Raw genomic sequence first — 17,173 nt, forward strand, 5'->3', positions numbered from 1 at the left:
TTAGAAATCCCAAATGAAATACAAAATGGAATCTTGCCTTCCAGGCATTGTCCCCAGTGTCCTTCTGGTCGCACCCCTGTTCTTAGGGCTTGCCCCTAACAAGAGAAATGGGAGTATTTATTCTCCATAATAGCCTGCAGGCATTGTGCTGCAGTTGCTTTAGTGGGAATATTTTCTTTTTCTCTTACCTCTTTCCCTTCCTTTCTCTCTTGATCCTGGCTTCTCCCCTTCTTTCACCTTTTCTGGATGGGCTGTACATTTTCAAAGTTTAACACTTTATTTTTTTCCTGTTATTCCCTAAGTGGCATGGCTGAAGTGTTACAGGCCAGTCATCAAAGTGCCTTTAAAAAGGGAATTGTCAGGGACTCACATATGTTTGAACTATATGTGTTTGCATAGTGATTTTCAGGGGTTATCAGAGGAAAATATGAGTTGCTTTGACAGTGGTCCCATCACAAGCTCTTATCTTCAGGAATTCAGCCTCCTACTTTTACAGCCCATTCATAGTCCCTTTGGAAGTTTTAAACGCAGCATGTTAGGATGTTGGTTAACAGCAAATAAACCTGTGTGCTGACCTACCCATGTGCTAATAATAAGTCATGAGTCTGTTTTTTAAGAAACTGTGTCACAAATGGTGGTTGAAAAAATAAATGAAAGGCCAGATTCCTACAGATAAGACCATCCAGATGGAACTGCTGGGGGATAGGTTAATGAGTTGGCTCTGTAGCCTTGACAGTCTTCTTTCAAAAAAAAGGGGGCACGTGTTGTTCAGACAAGCCCATGCCTCTGTTTTCCAAAAGTGAAATTTACCATGGAGTGAAGGGCCAGCGAAAGGTCTCTGCCTTGCACTCACATGGGATTGGAAGAACAGATAAGGTTTGTGCTGGTGAACCTCAATTCTAGGGAGAAAACTGGCTCTTTTGGGGAGTTCCTGAAGAATAATTGAGCCTAGGCTTGAACATTTTGCGCAGGCTTTTGATACACTCCTGGTCCTTCAGGATTTACAGACAGACCTGCATTTATGGGTTAGGAAGATGCGTGGTTATCTTGCTCGTACCTTTAACTGAGTTCCACACAGCCTGCATATGTGGGAAATATGCCATTATTTTTTGCAAGAATTGAATGGTTTTAATTTTTAACTTCATCTTTTCTTTTTGTTATATCACTAGAATAATTAGTTCCACTTTTCCATAATACTAATCAGTTCAGCATTTTCTGAAAGGACTTTTTGTATTGCAGAAATTACTTCCATTTGCATAGAATGTTGGATTTGTCTAAAGTAAGAAATTAGGGTTTTTGCCAATAGACATCCCAGACATTTGGTACATTTTTTGGGGTGTTGGGAGGTGGCTAGAGGATAACACTAAAAAACCCAATTATATGCAGCTATTATATCTTTTGCAAAAACATTTCAGTATATGGTATGTGGTGGCTGTTGCTTTATTTTTGGACAAAACCACTATGGATAGCAACAGCTACACTACTTGGTCTTGGGAGTTGCTTCCTCTTTTGGCTGATGGATAATTTGCAGAGCTAGTTCCATGATTTCTAGTGTCTCAAGAGTGCTTTAGAGTTTCACAGCAGGAGATTTGTAAAAGGGAAAGGAATGGTGTACAGGGAATTAAAAGGTCTGTAAAACTAGAGGCTCACTCTCCTGCGAGGAGTGATCTTGTCTAAATCAATAAACGTCCATGGTCTGTGTTTTTCAGCTCTGATTGTTAGGATTGTGTGTTCAGTCAGTGCATGCAGAACAGAGCCAATATTGACTTAATCACACCAAAAAATGTATTTACAGCTATTTGTCCAAATTCTGAATAACTGTTCCTTTTGTTCTCTGTCCTTTGCTATTCCCAAACCATAATGCAAACAGATTTTGGCTCTGAGTCCAGTGAAGTATTTCTAAGCATGCTTGACTCCAGGCACATGACTACTCCAGCAAATATTTGGAAGACTTTCTGCAGGCTTAAAGGTAAGCACACAAAGAGTTTGCTAACTGCAAGTTTTGTTTTTCCCAAGTATTTAGGAGAACAATATTTTTAGTGACTAAATGCATAATAAAAGAAGCTCCTGAATAAAGATCAGTATTACCTGTCATTCATTTTCCATTATTCTATAGTCAGCATTATCTGTGTTTCTGCTGAATTGTTTATCTGGAATCAAATATTGCAGTAAAGGGGCATCTGTGAAGAATTGCACTCTGATACACGAGTGGTCAGAAACAATGGCTGAGCAAAAAATCGTCGGCATCAAAGATTTCTTTTGCAGAAATGCTATGTAAATACATGGGGAAAAGAAAGAAGGAAATATTGCTAATGAATAAGAAAGGAGGTATGAAGTGGCTCTGTGTAGATTTTTACTGGTAAAGGGTATCTTTTTACTGCAGCTGAACTGGTGCCTGCTAAGTCTTGCCCTGCAGACAGCCCATGGTGGCTGAGCAGGCTGAACTCTCTCACACACAGCCCTGGCTGCCTTTGCCCACTCTGATCTCCTAGAAAAACTGCAGTTCTGCTAAGGGGGATAGCTAACATTTAATACTATAAAGTTATGCAACTACCAGAGTAGCATTGTCAGTGAATGAAAAAAACCTATTTGCTTTTATAATGATTATGGTTCTAATTCCAGGGTAGCAGTTAGGGAAATGGAATTTAGAGGAATTAGACAAAGATGCAGTCCCAGCTGAATTTTTAATTTTTAAAAGTTAGAACATGAAACTGAAAACCAACTGTCTGGTTATGAGGAGGACATGTTCTTTATGAGCTGTTCGCTTACATTTTCTGATGATTCATCTCCTGTGGAAATCCTTTGCCATGCCTTATAGACTAAAATATCATTCTGAAGATAGAGGCAGGATTCAAGCAGTACCATTCTCCCCAGATATCTTCTGATGAGGTGTCAGCTTCCTTTTGGCAGAGTCTGCAGGATAGATAAGGGACTGTGGCTGCAGGCACAAAGGGCTTTTATGACAGGGTGAGAAAGAGAAAGTTTCAGATTAGCAGGAATTTGTATCTTTATTGTGCTTTTAACTTCAGTTTCAAATCTTAAAACAGATTTTTGCTGGTACATGAACTCAGTGAACTGATGTCCTATTGCATTTTAATTTCATCACTCTGAGTCTCTGACTTCAAAGCCTGCTCCAAGTCTAGAGAAAAGTTTGCAATCTGCTTGATTTGGCCATAGAAATGTGGATTTCTTGTATGTGGTTACAAAACAGGGGGAGCTCTTGAAATTCACCAGCCATGACTAAAAAAATTCTACTGTGTGTTTGGGAAGATCCATTGTATTTGCACCTGGATGAAGAATAATCTTACCCAGCTCTTTACTGTCAAAGTGAGGATTACTAATTTTTAAGGAAACAAATAGAAGAAGCCTCAGAGATAGATTAATTGAAAATAAAGTGAAGTATAACAGTAAAACAAATATAAAAGGATGTATTTCTTTCTTCTCCTCGCTTTTCTCTCATATTTTGTCTTATTCTGTGGTTTTATTCATACAAAAACTTTTTTGATTTGCAAATCTCACCCACATATTCATGTTTTGCAGCTTTAAAATTATGACCTGTCAGAGTTCACTCTAAGCCTGAGGGACAGATCACATTCCATAAAATTGTTAAGACTGTCCATCAGATCAGATGGAAATCTAATATCTCACCACTTAGGAGTCACACTCGGCATTTTGTGTGGCCATCCTTTGAGATAAAAGTCAGTGGTGTGTGAATTCAATTATTTCACATACATAAAACTTTCCAAATCTCTCCTGAGTTCACATGTTTTAGATATACCCATATCTGTTATGTTACTTCAGGCAGTGTCAACTGTACTTTGACTTTGTGGGAAATTAGATCAAAAAGAAATAATATTTGGTTCATTGGAAAAGGGCAGTTAGAGGGAGTAGCTGGTGAAAATTAAGGAGGGTGGGTTTTAATTCTCTAGGCTGTTGAAATAATCCACGTAGACCAAGAAAATGGTGTTATTTCTAGCATTGCACTGTATAGAAACTGCAGAGCAGAAATCAGCAAAGGATATTAAGACCTCAGGTTTTGGCCTGAACATTTCCTATAGGTGATGAGAAACGCTGGTCACATTCATCTTCATGAAAAACTGGATGTGTCCAAATGTAGCTCCTGATGTGTCAGATGTAGCACTTGATTCAGGTAATAAGCCAGGTGCAATTATTGTTCTTGTGGTGGCCCATCAGATCTATCAGTCCATTCTCATTTCCAGGGGTTCTCTGGCTAGTAACCATAATTTGACCTCTGGTGCTTTGGGAGAACTTTCACAACAGGGCAGGGAGTGGCCAATACTGAACATTCCTGAACTCTGGTTCTGGATATGCATATCAGACCGCAGACCCATCTCCATCAGAATCCACAAAGGTACATCAATGATGTAGTGCTGTAAGTTGCCACTTCCCTTTGTGTTCCAGGAGGACTGCTGGGTACTCAAATGTTTTTGAAAGGAAGACATTTAAAAACATAAAAATAGATGCGGTACCTAACTTTAGGAGCTTATCTCAAAAGTCCTGGTGGTCCATATTTGGGCAAAGCAAGTATCAAGGTCTTTGCAGTTTTGGTGATGTGAAGGCTGCTGGATAGGCATGTGGCTCCTTTTCCCTTACTCAACAGCAATTTGTTTATGTCTGCTCTATCTCACTACAGTCATTCAATGGCAGGTGAGTATATAAACAATCCTGGGTTGGTCTAAACCAACAACATCTATCAAGAGTCTGGCCCTGTCTGCTCACTGGCACTCTGAATTTCTCTAACTTTTCCTTTTCTGTGTACTACATGAAGTCTCTTCTCATATCTGTGGAAGCAGATTTATTTGGCAGTAAAAATGTCCATTTAAATTGAAAGTGCAGTTATTTACTTTCCAGAAGTGAATAGTCTTCAATAAATCAGTCTTTCTTTCTCTTTCCTATAATTATTTATTGTTTACATCCCTGTAACAGACATATCTCCTGTAAAGCTTTTCAGCTTTAATCCACCAAAGCAGGGAAAATGTGATGTTGAAGTCCAACTGAGGCAAAGGAGCAGCCAGACCTCTGAATTTTATTTCCTACTGTTGGGTAAGGGGCTGCCCTATATGATGTCATCTATCAGAAAAAGCAGTTTTCACTTGCTTTTTTGAGGCAAGAATTATTGTCTGTTTTTCAAGGGGTTCTGAGGGCCTAGGAGAGAAGGACAAGGGTCCCTGAGAGGGATGCGTGGCTGCTGCCACTGAGACAGTGGCACATAGTAGGCAGTGTGCTGCAGTAAAAATGCTCTATAAACCTCCTAGATGGTGAGGAATATCTTGTGTAAAAACCCAAACACCCAACTGTAACCCAGGTACCTTTGTGTTTTTAAAACATGAAGTGTTTAAATCTTCTGGGAGGAAGATTTAGGTCCTTGGCCACAGCTGAATACCCTGTCCCTTGGAGTGCATCTGTGAGGATGATGAATCCCATGAACTCAGGGAGGGTTTGTGGCCCTCAGGTAGAATGTGGATTACATTTATCTTGTGTGATTTCTTATTTGTACATTGGAGGTGGTAACTCTGTGTCAATATAGGCATTTATGATGTGATTAAGGTGCCTTCTCATTTAACCCTATTGGGTGACTTTATCCCTTCTGTAGATGTTTCACCTCTTTGTCTACACTTATTTACTGCTTCCTCTGCTGAAAATCATTCAAGTACACCACTGACTGAAAGCGCCTGACTAAACATTTTCTAAAGAAAAGCAGGATAAATCTGTAACACTGGCTCGAAATGTACTGATCAGCGTGTGCTGTGGTATGGTAGGTACTCTGTGTCACATGTGGCAAGAATCCCTGCTCTGTCCCCGCAGCTCTTCCTTATGTTGAAATTGCTTTCAAATCCAATGCTATTTCTGTCTTTGCTTTTGGCAGCAGGGTTGGCAAGTTTAAATTTTGAGAGCTGGGGAATGAGAGAGTCATGGAACTGATTCGGGAAGGGGTCGGAAAGGACAGGCTAGCTGGAATCAGTCAGGACTGCTGGTGGGGCAGAGGAAGGTGAAATCCTACATGGAGCCCAGATGTCCCTGCCCACACTTTCATCTCCCCCACCCTATAAGCTTCGTGTCAAAGCCGACCTCTTCCTGCTGGAGGACGGCTGAGGCGATTCCTTTCAGGGGCTGTCAGCGCTCCTCCCGTGACTGCCCTGTGGAGATGCTGTTGAGTGACACGAAACACTTTTTCTCCTGACAGGATTAGCGAGCCATCTCTCCACACTGCCCAGCTCCCCCTCCGCCTCCACCAGCTCTCTCCATGTGGCCAAAGAGGTATGCTTGTGTCTTGGATAACCAAATAGCATTGGGTCACTTCTCCCACATATGCTCCTGACAGAGGAACTTAGAGAAAACTTTCACTCTTCACACACAGCTCCATTTTTGGAACAAGAACAGGAACTGTTAGTCTATCTGTTTCTTTTATGCCTCTCCATTTCTATCTTGTGGAAGCATAGGGATTGTCCAATGTTATGGCCCTTCCAGATGCACTCCTGCTCTGTCCAGTCGTCTCCTCAGGTGTTCTGTAGGAGTGAAAAGATGATCACGGTGGTTAGCCCATCCCAGCGGAAATACCATGACTAATCTCTGCTAATTGAAAACTTTCCTCTTTCTGGGAAGATGTATGATGAAACTTTCCCAATGGAATTTGCAGAATGAGGACTTTTATTCTGGCTGTTCATTTTGACACCCCAGGTAACAGTGCAAGACAGCCAGGGAGCTGTTTTTCAGGCACTCCAGTGCATGATCAGTCTCACCATTTGCTGGGGGGCAGGGGGAATCAAGACACCAGTAGTAACTTGCTTCTCCCAAGCTGATGTTTGGTGGTTATCCCATCCTTTTCTTCATTGTCCCATGACTGGTTTGTCTTTGTTGGGTGACTCAAGCAGATCTTTTTGATTCACTGCTTTCCCCTCATCAAAAAGCTCGCTGTAGCTCTTTTGGAATGGCTGTGCTTTTGTTAACCCACATTAACTAAAGCATGCCAGCCAGGTCTTAATCTTGCCCTGAATTTAAAAGTATCCTTTTCTTATTGCAAAAATATTGATACAAATATGTATGAAAAAATACATTTTTCCTCCAATTGCATAAATTAAAGAAAAAAAAGGAACACAATTTTTCTTCATTCCATATGTAGTGTTGTTAGTATATATTCAAACAATTCATTCAGATTGCAGTAAGCATGTGTATTGAAATCGGTGTTGGGTCTCCTTATGGGTTGAATTGGGTTCTGCACATTTACTGTATTATATTACTACATTACAATATGCTGTCATGTTCAAATCTCTGAATTTATTAAGCAGAATGTAATGTGCCAGATCTTTACAAATTTCTCAGTGTTTTGATACTTGTTGTTGGCAGTATTATCATTAACATAGCAAGCCAAATGACCCTTGCACTAGATTTTCCAAGCAGATGTCGATGCAGGGAACTAATTTCAGTTTATCTCAAATTATTCTCCTTTCAGATGGTTATTCAACCCTTGAAGTATGGGACGATCCATATTCACATTATCCCAAGGGAAGCTCTTTGAAAGAACTGTGACCTCTTTGCACTTGAAGGTTAGAGGAAAGCATTTTCTTTCAGCTCTTTATAACTCTGCTTCTATATGTTGCCAACTCTACTAATCTTTTTGCCAAGGAAATCTTTTTGCCCTGTTGCTTTCTGTCCTATTCTACCCCTATTTTGTCTTGTTTAGGGTTATTTCTGGGGAAGAGGACTTGTTTCTTCTCTAAAGGAACCTTTCCTTGCAGCAGCCACTCAAGTATTATGGTCTTACCATGACTTGATCCTTTTGGAAACACTGAAATGTGAAAAGGGGCACTTGGAACCCATGGTGATGAGCAGGCATAAAAACACTTAGGTAGATCAGAAAGACTGAGTTGCTGAGTTTTGTGGCTTCTATTTGGATTTTTTATTTCGTTTAACCTGCAGTGTCAACAGAGCCAAAACTCTGAAAGGCATTCCAGACTGGAAACGCCAGCAGGGAAGTGATGTGAATCTGTTTTTGCACCATTCTTTAAAAGTGAGTCTTTTTATTGTCTCCAAGGCACTGGCTACAGGCAAATATAGCTGTGCTGTTGTTAGCTGGTGCCATGCTGAGGATTCCTACTGAATAGTGTCATTTCATGTAAAACTAGGAAATCCCAGAAAACTCATTTCAGACTTGAAGTTTTGGTTTTCCTATGGCAGGAATTTGTGTCACAGGGACTTTTCATCAGACACTTGAAATCAATTTTGAAACACGCTGAAAGGCCTTTGTGTTCTTCAGAGAATCGATTATTTTCCTGACACAAGCTTCCTATACTGTCTAACCAGCATCACTAAGAAAGATGGAACGAATGTCTGCTATGCAACAATAATGCCATAAAAAGGAATGAGAAAGGCAAAAGCATTATAAGCCTACAAAGAAAACCACATGTAGAATGACCTCTCTTGATCTTTTCTATCAAGGCACCAAGTATGTGTCTTAATGTCCAAATCTAGCTAAATTTAATCTATATGCTGTCTACAATAATCCCTCTAGGGAATGCAATGCCAAGTGAGCATACAGCGTTCTCACACTAAAATCTTCCATCGGCATTGCTGTGGGTTGTCAGGCAGTCTCTTTGCTGCTCTAGCCTGAAAAAGAGGCCAAAGTTCAAGAGTTTTGTTAATTCCTTCAGGAAGAGAGGAAAGAAAAAACATGTATTTTCATTGATTGTCCATGTTTCATAGTTTGTCTGGACATCCAGCTCACTTGGTTGTCTCTTCCTTTTGCTCCTTCCCCCCTTTTCCCCTTCTAGAAATAAGGGGTTACAGAATTTTAATATCAGAAATGAAGATACTTAAATCATTTCATACTCAAGATTTTGCTTTAAACTTCTTGTCCTTCATTCATTTATCTGATAATAACTTTTAGGCATAAGCCCTTTATTTGATTGTTGTTCTTTATCCACTGAAATTTTACTAATTTTCTTTTCCTAGTAGTCACTGAACAATGACTGTTTCAGGAACACTGACTGCTTTGCAGAGCCCTAGCTGTATGAGATAGCTCCTTCCCTCTCAGAAAATGCAACCTTACATAGCATGGAGCAATTAAACTGTTGGGAAATGTGAGAAATCCTGTGGTCACAGGAGAAGCAATCCTACATTGACTGCAAAACTCCCTGCCAGATGAAATAAAAACAGCTATTAATTTCACTGTGTTATGAGCTAGGAGCGCATACAGGAGCCAAGCTCCAAAGCCATCCCTTTGTATGGGCTTTCTCTGAAATGTAAATGCAGTCATGCTGTCAAATAAAAACAGAGGCAATGATATTAATACTAGACACTGCTGTCACACTTGCAAAATCTGGAAAAAATGCTTTGTCTGAGGCTGATGTGTACCAGTTTGAGAACCCCACTGGAAACTCAGAGATCACATTCCCTGTGCTAATTCATAGCTCACCCTTACAAATGCACACAAGTTATGGCATCGAGGCCAAAGAGATGAAAGAAAGGCTGGACTGGAATATGGAGGAGAGCAATAGATTACCTTGGTTAACTTGGTAGTTCAGGAGTTCATGAGAAGTTTGTGACTGCTGTTCTTTGTTTTTCTTCTGCAGAGCAATTTCCCCTGTCCTCTTCCGCCTCTTTCATGTTATTTATTTTCTAGTAACACCGACCTTCTGCACTGAAGGACTCTCCTACGTGAAAGGATTTTTCTTCAGCTCACATTTTGCAAATATATTTTCTCATCGTTTTTTATGGCTTGTGCATAAAAGTGTATTTTATATTTTAAGTAAATTCTTTAAAAGTGCATTACTTGAAAATGTACATTCCCTCATTTTCATTAAGATCTGAATTAGTCTCTTAAGTCAGATTCAAAAATAAAGCTGAGCCTTATAAGTCACTTAGGTGCTCTTCAGACTTACTTTTAGGGTAAATCTTGCTAGTATTTTTTCCCTGTGTATTGTTTACAATGATAATCTAATGTTTACCCAATGCTTGGCTGTGGAACAACAGAGAGTTGTGAGATGACCAAGCTCATTTCCTGAGCTGCATCTTTTTGTTTTCATAAGAGCTCTTGATTTAACATTTCATTTAAGAAGCCTTGTGAACTATCTCTTGATTAGATTCTGTGTATTTCCTGCCACTTGCATGAACTGAGAAATGTAGCCTTAAAGCCAGAGCCAAAATAAATATTTTTTCATAGAGTGATGTAACAACCAGCTTTCTGTTTCATGAAATTCAGATTTTCCTCCATTTTTGGGAGGGAAGTTCTGAAAAATCATTTCAGTAGGTTGCTTATCTAAGTGAAGAAGCCAGGGGTTTAGCATTGTAGAAAAATACTGCAGAGACACTATCAGAAAATAAGTGGTTAACTTTTCTGGAGGAAGACTGGGCTATCAACGTTCTTAGCAATATGTTAAAAAATGGCCTAGGAAAACCTGTGTACACTTCACTGAACTGTCTGTAGAGTGAGAGTCCCCTTTGTTCATTCTTACATATTCACTGGTAGGCAAACAAGTGATAAAAACCTTCATCTAATCTGCATAAAATTTTCCCTCCCAGAAAAATTTTTGGACTTAATTGCTGATTTGTGTGGCTCAGTTTGTAGGCCCATAAACTGCTCTTAGGATTCATAGTGGAAATCTGGACAGACTTCAAATGAGTGAGGTTATTCTGCAAATGTCCGTGTATGAGACCAGCAGCTAGTCCAGAGGAAGAGTGTCATGGTAGGCATTTCGAGAGAAGATGAAAAAGAAATTGTGCATCATGGTAACATCTAGACCAAGAGAAGAAAATGGAAATTTGCCAGCTTGAGTCTGGGAGGCATCCTGTGCAGTGCGGAATTTCAGGAGCCAGCCTACTGCTCTGGGCCACAGGCCCCTGAACACCAACGCCGTCCCTTTTCCTTGGGAAACAAAACTCACCAGCCCAGGTTCCTGAGGGCAGATTGCAGAAGCCACTTGGAATTGCCAAATCAGCTCGAGTTTCAAAGTGTCCCAGCTTGGGTCTGGAAGGCATCCTGCGCAATGAGCAATTTCAGGAGACAGCCAGCCACTCCGGGCCACAGGCTCCCATACACAAACGTAGGCAATTTTCCCTGGCAAACAAAACTCACTAGCCAGGTTCCTGATGGCAGTTTGCAGGAGCCACTTGGCACTATCATTTCAGCCCGAGTTGACCTCCTCAGCTTCGGTCTCGGAGGCATCCTGCACAATGTGGAATCCTGCACAATCAGGAGCCAGCCAGCCACTCCGGGCCACAGGCCCCTGAACACCATCGCCGGCCCTTTTCCCAGGCAAATAAAATTCACCAACCCAGGTTCCTGATGGCAGATTGTAGGAGCCACTTGGCACTGTCAAAACAGCCCAAGTTGGCACTGGTGCCAACTAGGTCTGGGAGGCATCCTGCACAATGAGGAATTTCACCAGCCAGCCAGCCACTCCAGGCCACAGGCCCCCAAACACAAACACAGGCAATTTTCCCTGGCAAACAAAACTCACCAGCCCAGATTCCTGATGGCAGATTGCAGGAGCCACTGGGAACTGCCAAGCCAGCTCGAGTTTCAAGGTGTCCCAGCTTGGGTCTGGAGGACATCCTGTGCAATGCGGAATTTCAGCAGCCAGCCAGCCACTCTGGGCCAAAGGCCCCTGAACACCAACACAGCCATTTTCCCTGGCAAACAAAACTCACCAGCCCAGGAGTGGGGAAGCTGAAGACCTTAAGCAATCACTCTACTTCTCATCTCTTAAGGCTACACACTGTAAAACAGAAGGAGATCCAAATTATCTAGACAGAGCTTTCAAATCCACTTTCAAAACTCACCGGTTCTGTTCCCTCCACCCCCTTTGAAGTCAAAATTGGCTTCCACTTGTGCAAGGACAATGGGGCTGTTTGTCCCTCTTTACAATGAGAGGATCAGCCCTAAATATGAGTAGTGTCCCCCCGCTGCCACAACTCACCAGCAAGTGATCGTTTCTTACAGGTTGTGAATCTGAAGAGAGCTCTACTCACTCCCTGGGATATTCAGTGTTAATGGAAGGAAGGAGAAGGAAATTGGAATCTTGCCTCTGCAAATCCCACAATGGTAGGGAAAATTTCAGAAATGGTAGAAAAGGTCACTCACAAACCTCATCAACTGTTAAAGAATCACAACACAAAAACAATAAACTCTTCAGAGTTCTTTGTGGAACATGGATGAGAAGAGTCTTTTGAACAAAAGCATAATAATTTGGCCTCTGAACATGGGAGGTTGGCTGACTTCAGAGAAAAACCAGGCAGCTTAAAGAGGCTGCTAAACTTCTTCTCCTCTGTCCAGCCAAGACTATCCTGCAAAAAACCAATCCTGCAATAACAACAAGCAACTTGACTTCATTGGATGATGAGCACTGTAAGGAGATGCAGAACAGAGAAAAAATAAGCAGAAAGAAACCAAAATGTATGTGAGTTCTATTCACAAACCCACCAATCCTTGGAAAAACAATAGTGTAGAATACGCACTGACCTTTAAGAATGAAAACTATGTTGAAAGGACTAAATATCACTGTAGAGTTAAAAGATAAACAGAATCCTTCCCTTCAACGGTACCAGTACTATGTGACTTTTAATAAATTATGTGAAAACAGATTTACAGGCTCATGCCCTAAGCTTATGCCTCCTTTGATTAGAAAACATGCAAACATAATGATCTAGAGAAGCAAATTAAATTCCCAGGACTGGATCATATTCAGAATAAAAACAAAGAGGTTCTTCAAAAGCTAATCTCTCAGAAGTCTCAGTACAACATGATACTCTCTCAAGGTGCAGATTTCTCTACCTTGCTGCTTAAGTATGCTTTACTATGCAGAGCACAACAATAAAGAGCTTTTTTTAAATTCATTTAAAAGGTAACAAATTATCTTAAATGACAAAAGAAGAGAAACAAGACCCTCAACCTGAAATAAGAAGCTGAAGGATCAGATTCTCACACAGAGATGTCACTTTGCTTATTGGCTATTAGACTCATTTATTTTACTAAAATCTATCATAGTGTTTTCTTTATCAGCTATGTCAGGCATTTCTGAACAAACATATTCAGATATCCAAAGCAACACCTGCAATGAAAGGAAGCGAACTTTCTCATTACACTGACCTGTAAACAAAGCCAAATGCCAAGGGTGTTCACCCTAGTGAAACTGGAGCTGGCAGTTGCCTTCCTACTAATTTCTCAAAATCCAAAATATGAACCTACAGGACGTATAGACCTCTCCCACTCACACTCTTTCCCAAAGACTTTGCCTGTGGAAAGCACCAGCACCACAAAACAGGAAGCACACCCCATTGCAAGAGGGCGCCTGTGAAGTCTGAGGTCTGGTCCAGTTAAAGTTGCCATCATGGAAACGCTGAACAGGAGCCCCACTGGCAACAAATTTGCTGACTGATGTTCATTCAGGTTGGGACTTTAGGGCTGGTGGTGAAGACAGAGCTGTGGATGTCTTAGGTTCAAATAAACCAAAGGAGCTCCAATTTCATATCCCTCTGTGGGATAATTTGCATGGCACAGCGAGTGAGCGTAAGAGCTGCTATGGAGCAGAGGAGATCTCTAGGATTACATGGTGCTGAGCTCCCCTCCTGAGTGTTGCCAGAAATCCAGACCCAACGCCTCAGGGCAGCAAGGAGACCTCATTTTTCCTGTAACTTTGGTTTATAATTTGTACTTCTGTATTGGCAGGATCAAGGACAGAGCCAAAAGCCCTGATTCAAAATCTTCAGCTTCACAATGATGCCTTTTCTTTCTACATTTGTCTTCCTGATCATCAATCTGACAATGCAACACCACCCCAACCACTGTTCCCTAAGCCCAGCTGGGGAAAAGATGGAGCACAGCATCCTTCAAACCTCTTCCATGGGGTCTGGCTTGACAAATGATGAGGACACAGACAGAGCACTGCCTGTGCATGGAGCAGTGCTGCCCTGCTGGCCCGTGCTGATGGGATGTCCTGCACAGAGCTGATGTCAGAGCAGGCAGGCAGCTCCCTCAGCCAGAGCCAGCACACACAAGGCAGATACAGCAGTGAGGTACAGACTTCAATTGATAGCTCCTTCCCTCCTGCAGCAACCACCCCTTCAAAATCCCTGCAGAACTACAACTCCAGACAACTCTTCGAAGAGGGATGAGAGGAGTAACATATTGCATATTTACTGTACCACTTCTGTGATCTTTGGTGCAAATTTTGCCCACCTTTTGCCTCTCAGTTACCACCTGTCACAGTTAAGGACCAGCACTATGAAGTGCTGAGATTATTAAATGCCTTTCAGCTGGGTTTATCAAGCATTCATTGAGAAGAGGGACTGTCCTGGAAGCCTCTTGACTCATGATCTAAACACACCGTTTATTGCCTTTCCCACAGTGTTTATTTGAATCATCTAATATTGTCTCCAAAAGGCCATAACAGAAGATTTATAAAAGAAAATACTAAATACCTGGTTCCCAGACTAGCTTCTTCCTACAAGCTTTTCTGCAGAGCAAACCCAAATTTTGAATCAGCAAGAAAGATTTATACAGGCATATCTTGCCTTCTAGAGGCATCAGGTCAAGCACATGACTGATTTTACTCCAGCTGGTCGCTTCAGACTAGTTACAAAAGCACCATCAAAGTTTACTTTAACAAGTAAGGACTTCTACAGATTGGAAGCACACATCTTTAACACACTCACATTCTCTTCTGTTGAACCTGAGGAAAACTTAAGGATATGTAAAATACCCGCAGGCTGCTATCCCAATAGGTCACACAGCTCCTGGTTTTTCCATGTTTAGATTGGTCTTCAGGCTGTAATCACTAATAATTTAGTGTTCATATTACAAAACCTGGGTAATTGGTTAAAAGCATGAATCTAAAAATTGTTAAATTCTTTACTGTGTTCTGTTATTTGTATAGATATGGGGCTACAGAGTAGACTCTTAGGTTTATTTCTTTTAAAGAAAGATCATTTTCTCACATCAAATCCCTTACATGTGCACGTCCCAAAACTTTCTCTGTCTGGGAGGACACTGAGAACTGCTCTTCAACTCACCTGCAAAAGTTAAAACTGGGTTTTGGCATTTTTGTATTTAACTAGGGCATTCAGTGGTAATAGTCCTGCATTGTTCTGAGGAAAATCTCAAATAATCAAACATGACTGAAAAAAAGACTAACATTGCTTTTATTGCTTTAAAATTAAACATGCATACGCATGATGCAAAAACTATATTAAGTAATCCAGAGTAATCTGGATAATTATTTTAAATGCATACTCTAAACCCCCTAATGTGTCAGCCTACAAGTCCACTTCCTATGTTTTTCTATCTGCAAGATCTGCAAGTAATTTAGTCTTGTTTTCACAAAGCGCAAAGACATTCCATTTGTTTACACTGGAGACAAATTTTACTCAATTGACGCAATTCCATTGATTAAATAATGGCTTTCTTCCTCATTTCAGACAATTTTAGCCTTATATCATAACATAAAAGAGGTAAGTGATTGTCATCTGTGCTCATATTATGTGACGGGCAGACGATCAGGTATGAGGCTCACTGCCCGGTGACAGGACCCTTTCAAGGACTGATTTCACTCTGAATGCTCATACCCTGCTCTGAAAGCCAGCAGATGGTTAAATAAGTCAACAAAGGGTCAACTATAGGCCAACTGCAGGTGATTTAACTGGTAGGTCAAGTGAAATAAAGTAGATATAATTTGTCCAACTTCTGCATTAAAAATTCTGTTGAAGGCCAGCTTCTGTGTATCTGCCATCTTTGTGACATCCTTTTTTTAACAAGATTATTGGACATTCAGATCCTCTTTACAGACAAAATTCTGCATAAGCCATATCAGCATGGAGTTTTGCCTCAGAATCAAATGCAGAATTAGCTGTTGCCTTTGAAAGATAAGGAAAATAAAATCCTTAGCTGTCCTGATGAATAGAGCAGTGTTTAAACACTTTTACAAAGAGAAATGTGAGAAATGTGCACACTTTGTCCAAATGTGCATGCACGGTGCTCATCCCAAAAGCATTCCTGTACCTGTCCACAGGCTCTTCAAAACCTCAGCATATAACAGAGTCCAGTTTTCAAGCCTTAAGCTTGTGGGAGGAATTAGCCAGCACACCATAAGCCCAGGATGGCTCTGTTCCTCGGGTCAGCACAGGATGCCCCATGGTGTGGGAGGCACCACAGCCCTTGCACAGGCGTGCAGCCGAGAAGGGCACAAGCACAGGGATGATGGCCACTTGTACCACATCCCTTTTTAGCTACCCACCAGAGAAGGCTGTTTAAATCTTATTTCAGCGAAGTACCAGTGACATCTAGTGGGCAGCTCTTCTGCAGGCGCACATCTAATGGGGCAAATCCGGTTATTTCTCCAATTTCTTTGAGGGAGGCTACAGAGCAAGGCTCAGACTGAGAATGGTAAATTTTAGAGGAAACTTCAAAGTTTTTCTACTCCATTTCCCCGCTCTAATGCAGAATCAACTACAGCATGAGATAGGGATAAGTCAAGGAGCTTACACTGAAAGAAGATAGGTTTAGATTAGAGATTAGGAAGAAGCCCATCATTATGAGGGTAGAAACACACTGGAACAGGCTGCCCATCCCTGGACATGTTCAAGGCCAGGTTGGATGGGGCTTTCAGCAACCTGCTCTAGTGGAAGTGCCCGTGGCAGGGGGCTGAAACTAAATCTTTAAGGTCCCTTTCAACCCAGGCTATTCTGTGATTCTCTAATACTTGCTTTGGTCTGAACAAAAACAGGTCTTAAAACTTTTCTGTGATGTAGCCACAGCCACAATGACCACATTTCCTCCTGAACACTCCAGCAACAAGCTGGGCAGTGAATCACTTTCTGCACTATGACACTCTTTCCTTCCCCTCTTGCCCTGCTCATGACAGACATGAAGAATGGGAATAAATGCTTATAACTCACCTATTTACCTGGATGAGCAATTGCAGTGGCAGGATATATAAATGCCCAGACAGGTTAGTCATGAGCCTAGCCAGTCAGCTCTGCAACACACACATCCCCACTTTCTCACCAATGCATCATGGCTTGCCCAAAACTGGGTAAAATTTCACAGATGCAACAAACAAACAAACAAACAAGGGCATGCCTAATGACCCAATCAAATTGAAATTCTTCATTCCAAAAGGAAAAGCACAACCTCTCATTTCTTATTTTCAGCAATAGTTTC

This window comes from Zonotrichia leucophrys, chromosome 3 (assembly GCF_028769735.1).
Source record: "Zonotrichia leucophrys gambelii isolate GWCS_2022_RI chromosome 3, RI_Zleu_2.0, whole genome shotgun sequence".
Lineage (NCBI taxonomy): Eukaryota > Metazoa > Chordata > Aves > Passeriformes > Passerellidae > Zonotrichia > Zonotrichia leucophrys.